General features: G+C 34.5%; 1 long non-coding RNA gene across 1 annotated transcript; it reads left to right on the top strand.

Annotated features, from left to right (window-relative positions):
* The first annotated feature begins 564 nt into the window (after positions 1–564).
* On the top strand, positions 565–8,085 carry LOC147077246 (uncharacterized). The gene is made up of 3 exons (XR_015069791.1): positions 565–834; positions 5,532–5,684; positions 7,759–8,085. It is a non-coding gene; the product is annotated as an uncharacterized LOC147077246 (long non-coding RNA).
* The last annotated feature ends 367 nt before the right edge of the window (positions 8,086–8,452 follow it).

Genomic DNA, 8,452 nt, shown 5'->3' with positions numbered 1-8,452 from the left:
GAAAACTGATTCTGATCCCAAGAAGAAATTAATAATACAAATCAATAATTTCACCAATTTATGAATATCGAAGGACGGGTGGGGGTGGAATTTTCTGTTTGTCTAAGGGCGAAGCTTTGCCTAGGGACGTTACTGGTAACGGCGGGGGTGTTAAAGAAATCTTGATAGTGAATAATTATTAAGTGAATTATTATTAATATGCGAGGTATCCATAAAATGCACGTAAGAAAAAAAAACATTTGGCCCCTAGCAATAGCGGAATGCATGAATCTTTATAAGAAGTAACTGAGGTGTCTGTAACTATCAATCCTTCCCACGCGGATGGTACACCTGTTGTACACTAATTAATTGTCCATTCGATATATTTAGCATGTTATTTAAATGCCCCGCAGTCAACAAGTTAACAGTGTGGGAGAGGAAAACGAAAACGTAAATTTTATATCACAGATGAGAATAATTTAAAAAATAAAGATGCAAATATTATTTAACGAGTTTGTGTATTATGTTTTTTAAAATAACAACACTGTAAATTGAAATATATATTTTGTTGTCTATGGCTACGTACTCGTTTGACGTAAACTATTAGAAAGGTTTGTGATCGACAAATTCGGCAAAATATTGCGTTGAAGCTATAAAATGAATGTAAAAGTGGAACAGGATGACCAATCATCATCTTTTGCGACGGTGGAGCCTGACAGTGATGACGGAAATCATTTGCGTCGTTCAAATCGTGGTCATAATTCCTTGGATGAAGGTCATTTGACCGGCTGTCAGTATGAAGCATCAGCTGTGAAGCAGGAAGTCGAGACAGATGGTGACGTGGAAGCAGAAGAGGTTATTATAATTTTGAAATAAATACTGATATACTTATTCAGAAAGTGGCATCTTTTTTTTTTTTTTTTTACAAAATCAGATTTATGTGCACATATCACGATGGCCGCGCGGCTTAAGCGTCGGCCTATGGCGTCGCGATTCCCAGGCTCGAATCCTGGGTCTACCAAGTACACATCGCACCCCTAGTTTTAAACTATTACAAGTCGTAAAAGTGACATTTTGATTTAATAATGCAGAATGGTTGAAAATATCATTATTTATCTGGTCAAAGATTATCACAAGTCTAAATGAATTCTACGGAAATACAGGACAGAAAGAATAGTCTATAATTTTTATAAATAGTATTATGTGATATTTAAAGACTATGCTATTTTGAGTTGTTATAGTCTTAAATTAGGATTCAATTTTTTAGCGAGTTTAAGACTATGACATCTTGAATTATCATAGGTCAGGAATGGGCAAAGTAAATAAAACTTGTGTTGTGGTCACACTGGTGACTAACCATTCTGAAAACATTGACAATTTGACAGTAGTTTGTTGATAAACACATTAATAAATAAAACAAACAGTGATGAAATCATAGAAAAGGATCTCAGAGGAACACGTGAAAATCGTAAGAAAATTGATACCGAATTAAAACAATATGTTAGAGATCACATCGATTGCATTCCTAGGGTAGACTCCCACTTCCTGAGAGCTCAAACTTTCAACCATGTCCGATCTAATAAGATCATATGGGCCTCCACGATGTGGTTTGTAACAACAGATTTTTGTTTTTTACGAGATATGGATGTCACCCACTTGCTCAATCTATTAGGTTTATACTCTGACTCATACACAAATTGAAAAACAATATGTGTACTTGCCAGACCCAGGATTTGACTCTATGACCCACGACGCTACACCAGACTAACTACCAGACAATTTATTGATGGCTCTTTAAATTTAGCAACACTATAGGCTATACAAAGGAAAGTGTCGACAAAATGATCGACCTTTCGTGAAGTTATCTCAGTATTCTACGATCTTTAATACAGAATTTAATATTAGGCGCTTTCAGTCAAAAAACGATCAATGGTCAGCACAGCATATACAAATTTAAATGATACACAAAAAGCAAAACAATTAATTTCAGTTCTCTCATAACCCTGTGGTGAAGTCTCAAACTTCTATTACACCATAAAACTTGCAACATATTTCACAATCTTTGATAATGTTGAGAAAAAGGGTTCTGTTGTATCTGGAACGAAGTGACTGCTAAAAGAGGTTCTAATGAAATTGGTAGTTGTATTTACACACCATTAATTGAAAAAGAAATTCTAAAAAATTAGAATGTGCATTTTTGGTCCGATAATTGTGCTGGACAGAATAAGAATAAATATTTAGTTGCGTTGTATTAATTATTAGAAACAGAAAATATAAAGTCTATAACGCAAAAATATTTGACCACGGGTCACACCCAAAATCAGTGGATTGCGATGCACTCACTCATTGAAAAAGAAAAAAGCGAATGCTAAAAGCGCTCCAGTCTTCATACCAGCTCAATGGATACCCATTATAGCCATGGCTGAAAAGAATGATGAACCTTATAGAGTTAATGCAATGGCAGCTGATGATATATTTGACCTGAAATTGCTGTCCGACGAGCTGGGACAAAATTATGTTATAACTACCGAATGTAACATGGCAAGCAATCAAAGTCATGCATTTGAAAAAAGAATCACCGTAGAGTTTTTTCATTATTTCCAATTTTATTGATTCTTCCTATGAGGAAATTAATATAAGGCATCGCATGACGGGTCGTCCGGTTCACATGAATATGATAATTTTACAGAAAGCTTATAATGAGCCACCAGGAATAACCATGCAGAAAAGGCAAGATCTTTTAACTATATGCAAAAAAATTGATACCGATGACGTTTTACAATTTTTACAATAATTTGAAAGTCGCTAATAGTACTCAAGTGGCAAGAAATGACTTGGTTCACGAAGAGAGTGATGGAAATTACTCTGATTAATTCTAAATTATATAATAATTTTCATTACATAATATGCAAGAATCTTGAAAAGGTAATCATAATCTTATGCAATTATATATTTTAAAAATTCGGTAGGTATGTGATGGTTTACCTGTTCCAGTTATTTTATTTTGAAATAAAAATTTCAAATAACCATTTCGTTTATTATTTTACTTGATATGCATAATATATTGAAGAGATTTTATGTTGTTTCATATTAGTTTGTATTGTGTGCATGATGGGTTATTTCAAAATTTATCAAAATAGTCTAATTTTAGACTATGACATTTCAAAAAAACTACCAAAAATATGTGTTCTGTATAATTTTTCAATATAATAATAATTTCATACAAAAATACAAGACCTAATACACATTGAGCAAGAAAATCAGTTTGGTACATACATTTTTAGATTTAGTTGAGGGGGTTTGAATCTTTGAATCCAATTATCTCAGAATGCTGTTTTTTGACTTGTCATACTTTAAAACTAGGGGTGCGACATATTGTTTTTCAATTTGTGTGAGTCAGGGTACGGACCTAATAGGTCGAGCCAGTGGCTGACATCCTTCTTTCTCGTAATTTCTCGTAAAAAACAAAATCTGTTAACGCTTTCGCTGCTGAAGAGATAATGAGATTTTAATTGCCCCCTTTAAAATGCACGTTAATTACTTCGATCGGCCGCCTGGTCATTACGCACCGTGTGCGTCTTCCGCGTCCAAAGTATTAATACAAACATCCTCTCTGTGGAGGCCCGTATGATCAAATTAGTATCGGACATGGTCGAAAAAAAAAATTAAACGGTACTAGACGGCTGTGTAGTTTTGAATGAATTGGAATTGAAAATGTGATAGGTACCTAATCCCATTTTAATTTATAAAATGGCAACAACACAGGATTTATACTCAATAAAAGGAGAAGTATTATTAGGTATATAATATAGCGTATTGAGAATTTTTGGGAACAGTTCGATTTTGAATGTAACAATAATAATTGTAGGTGCGGTTGTATTGGTAACTAGATCATTATTTTCTTCTTCTGTTGGTAGTATTGTCAGACCAAAAAACAAAATGGCGACTCGCGTTGTGGTTTACGTATGTTAGGTACGTTGTTTACACAATACCCCGCTTACACCTACATGGATTTACTGTTAACAGTGCGTATTATCACAGCCATAACAAGAAAATGCACTTGTAAACATGTGTTATCCTGCAAGTTGCAAGATTTATGCATGAATAAAAAAAATCGGAAGCTTCTGAATTTTCACGCGATATTTGGGTTTTGTTCGATTCTGTGCCTGCGCACTAGAACGATAGTGGCGAAACTGTCGGAAAAAACGAACTACACCGCGCAGACTCATTCTGAGGTTAACCGATTTTTAAGACTGTCAAATAGTAGGTACCATAAAATGACAACATCGCGTCTCGCTTACTCTTGAAAAATGAGACAGATTGAGAAGAAGACAGTCAGCACTTTTACGTGTAAACAGTTATTGCCACGATAGTTTAAAATACTCACTATTAGTAAAAGTAAATCCTTGCACGCGAACCTGCGCTGTAACTTTCTCACTGTTTTACGTGATTAGTTATATTAAAATAGTGGTTAATATATAGCTTTTGGCTGTCTACATAAAATTGATGATGAAGTCTGTTTACACAATATGTATTTTAATTTTTTTTTTAATTTAGCTAGGTGCATCATTACGATGATGACTTATTTGAAGTTTTTATATAACATGGCCATAGTAGGTTATTGCGAAGTTTAATCTGAATGTAAATTCATCTAAATTGGCGTTACATATTCATGGAGTTACTGCCAAAAGTTGGTAAGTCTCTAAAGCATATTATGGAGTAATTCAGCGCCATCTTTAGATTAATAAAGCCTGAGCATATCTTTTTGCACAAGCAACGAGTGGTCCACTGTTCAGCTGTCAAAATCAGATCCCAGATTGTTTGACATAATGATTCGCCCTTTCTCATTTCAAATTGAATTATAAAAAAATTCTCAAATCAAATGTATTAACTATCAGTGTTATTTATAAATAATATGCATTCCTCTTATTTATCAGCTGTCAAAGTCAGACTAGTCGATCACACAAAAACTGGTGGTAATATCGATTTCCAAAAAATATGTAGCATTGATCTATGCATTACATTTGTAGAAGGTATGTTAATGCTAGTGTATTATTTATCATGTACCTAACTCATCTATCCAAATTAAACCATTCCCTGTGTGAACACGACAGACGCGTCAGTATGAGCACTCTATAGAACAATGACAGGTCATCCATATACAACAACGGGAGGGGCGGAAAAAGTAGGATCAGTCGTTGTAAATGTATCGGCTTTCTACTTAAGTCGGTAATGAGTAATAATTGCAATTTGATGTTTGACATGGCTTTTAAAATCATGCAAAAAGCTGACTTATCTGTGCTTTATGTGCGTGTTTTATAATATATTATAGGACGACCTTGAGTATTGTTCTAGTATACATATATATATAATATACACATAATCCGTTGTTAACTCTGAATACATACCTAAATGATCGACTTATCAACTTTTAGAAGCAACCCCACGAATTATACATAATATGCATATTATCGGCTAATATTTTATAATATTATATTAGTCGCATGTTCTTTGGTAGATTCTGTTAAAAAAATTGTCTTATATTATTTTAGGACGTTCCTGCAGATTTGAAATATGTAATTACTGAAGTCGAGATTGAATGGACCAATAAAGACATCGCTGAAACAACAATTATTCCAATCAAACATGATAATAATTATGGTGGAGGAAGAAGCTCGCATTCTGAAGATCCAGATACAGATAAGGTACCTAGTTGTATAATATTTTTCTTTACAATCGATTAACAGTAGGTATAAGGGAGTTTATATTTTTAGGGACTTCTAACAAGGTAATAGTTAATTGAGTAATTTATGTAGTTACCTACGTAGTAATATCATTCATTCATCATCGGCACTACAACCCAATGTGGGTCTTGGCTGCCTCCAGGAAATTTCTCCACTCCCCTCTCTCTACCGCAAACTCCCTCCACCGCCTTAGTCTCAGGGATGCTGTGTCTCTTTCTATATAGTCCAGTCACCGCAGTCTAATTCTCCCAACCCTCCTTTCCCCTTCTGGTCTGTTGAAGAGAAGCCTCTTTGGTGGTTGGGTGTCTTCCATCTTTGAGACATGGCCTGCCCAACGAAATCGCCCCACTTTCACGTGTGAGACTACAGAGGGATCTTCATACAACGCATATAGTTCATGTAGTAACAACATTGAATTTATATTTCCAACAATGTCCGATCCTAAGATCATAATATGGGCCTCCACAGAGTGAATGTTTGTATTAACAGATTTTTGATTTTAGAAAAAATGGATGTCAGCCACTTGCTCAACCTATTAAATACATACTCTGACTCATACACAAAATGAAAAGCAATATGTGTACTTGGCAGACCAAGGATTTGAACCTTGGAATCACGACGCTATAGGCCGACGCTTAAGCCGCGCGGCCTTCGTGGTAATAAATATAATAATTATTCTCTTTCTCTTCTTTGCCGGGACTTCACATCTGACAGTTTTCTTTACGGCTTGTCCTCCACCACTCGGCATTCAAGGCCTTTGTCAATATAAGAAACATCGCATTTTAAATTTAGTCTTCTTATGGAGGAGCTATTTCTCGTTCTCTCCGACCATCGAGCTGATCCAATATCACGAGTTTTTCCAGGATGTCATATTCTCTGCCTATCATCATTATATGGTGGGAGTCTATCTGGAAATTTGGAGTACACATTGTTACTATTTATATATTAAATTGACACAGTCAGTGACGTCCCTGGATAAAATGCCACCCCATTTTTTATGCAGTATTTTTTTTACCATACTTTCATGATTCCAATATCTAAAAAATGTGTTAAATGGATAGGTACATTACTAACAAAATAATACCACTAAAACATACAAAATTAAATTTAGATATAAAGAGTGCATACCTAAACATAATATAATTCAGTTAGACACTTACACAAATCACCAGAGTCAAGATATACCTGGCAATTGGTTAACCTTTTATGTTAATTACTACATTTTGTTGCCAACCACTGAGCTAATTTTTAGTGGAAATATATTTTCGTAATTGCTAAGCTTAGGTGCGTATTTCTATATATACCAAATGATTCTCCACGATTTGCCGCCCTTTGAGTGACTGCCGCCCCCAAGCGACGCTCAATCTGCCTACCCCCACGGGATGTCACTGGGCGCAGTGTGCGTGAAGTAAAATGGCACTCATAAACGTCCACATTCACATAAAAAATGAGATTGATTTCGCTGTTGCATATAATATATATTATTATCATTCTCCTAACATATATTATAAATACAGATGAAATCGTTTAAAACTGAATTAATATATATTGTATAAATAATGAAAGGAGATGTAAAAATCTGCATTTATGTCGATATATAATTATTGTGTTATTCTGCTAACGTGTCTACAGTTATGCCACACAGGCGTATATTGTAATAATTGTAGGTAAGATTGTGCTTAAAAAAAACCAATTCGAATAAATTTTGACATTTCTGCAAATGTCCAGAATATTACACTTTGCTCCCAAGGAACACAGAAATAATAGAAATTAGAACGTTACCTTCTGGTACTTCTGGTAGTAATAGTTTCAGCTCAGTGCGATTCTGACGTTCAAAGTAATAACATTGCAAACGGGTTTACCTCAGTTTAAACGTAAATATAAAAATAATTCGGATGCATCATAGATGGATTGATAACTCAGATGTCAAAGCATTCATCCGGAAAGTGAAAGAAGTGAGTTCGAGTCCCACTCGGTTCAACTTGTTCGTGGGGTTTTCAAAATTGTGTTATTTATTTATATTTTTTTGTTACAGATTGGTAAACATGGAACTTTGAAGAAATCACACAATGTGGACAAGAAGAAGAAGAAGACGGGGTTAATTGTTGGGAGTTCAAACATGACCAAAGCTGTCCAGTATCGTAATAATCTAAATGTTAGCAAAGTAAAATCTAACAAACGAATGTGTGTAGCTTCAACCTTAGTACGTCAAAATCTACCGAAGAATGCTGAAAAGGTTAAAAATAGTAGACAAAAGAGTTTAAAACAATTTAACATAGATAATGAAATCAATGACACTTGTAAAAATGTTCAAAATTCGTTTATTACGATTTCTGAACAAAGTCAAGGATTTCCTGTCAATTTAAAAGAAAGTAAATCTCACTGTAATAAAATAAAATCTAAAGGTAGAAAAAAGACAATTGTAAAACGTTTCTCGTGTAATCTTTGTAGCTATACAATTACGAAACTATCTAAATTAAAACTTCATCAGTTGACCCACACCGGTGAAAGACCATTTGAATGCGATGTATGCTGTTATAAATCCACTATGCCAGGTGACCTCAAAAGACACAGATTGATTCATGCCAACGAAAAAATATTCGCATGTAAATTATGTTCCTATAAATGCATTAATATGAAGTATCTCAAAGTGCACCGTGAGACCCATTCGGCGGAAAAACAATATAAGTGTGACATTTGTGATTATATGTGTACTACACCGGGATCGC

Source organism: Rhyacophila brunnea, unplaced genomic scaffold (assembly GCF_057557595.1).
Source record: "Rhyacophila brunnea isolate RB1 unplaced genomic scaffold, BYU_Rbru_1.0 scaffold_13, whole genome shotgun sequence".
Lineage (NCBI taxonomy): Eukaryota > Metazoa > Arthropoda > Insecta > Trichoptera > Rhyacophilidae > Rhyacophila > Rhyacophila brunnea.
The sequence above is the reverse complement of the archived record's forward strand: the minus strand, read 5'-3'. Positions and strand labels throughout refer to the sequence as shown.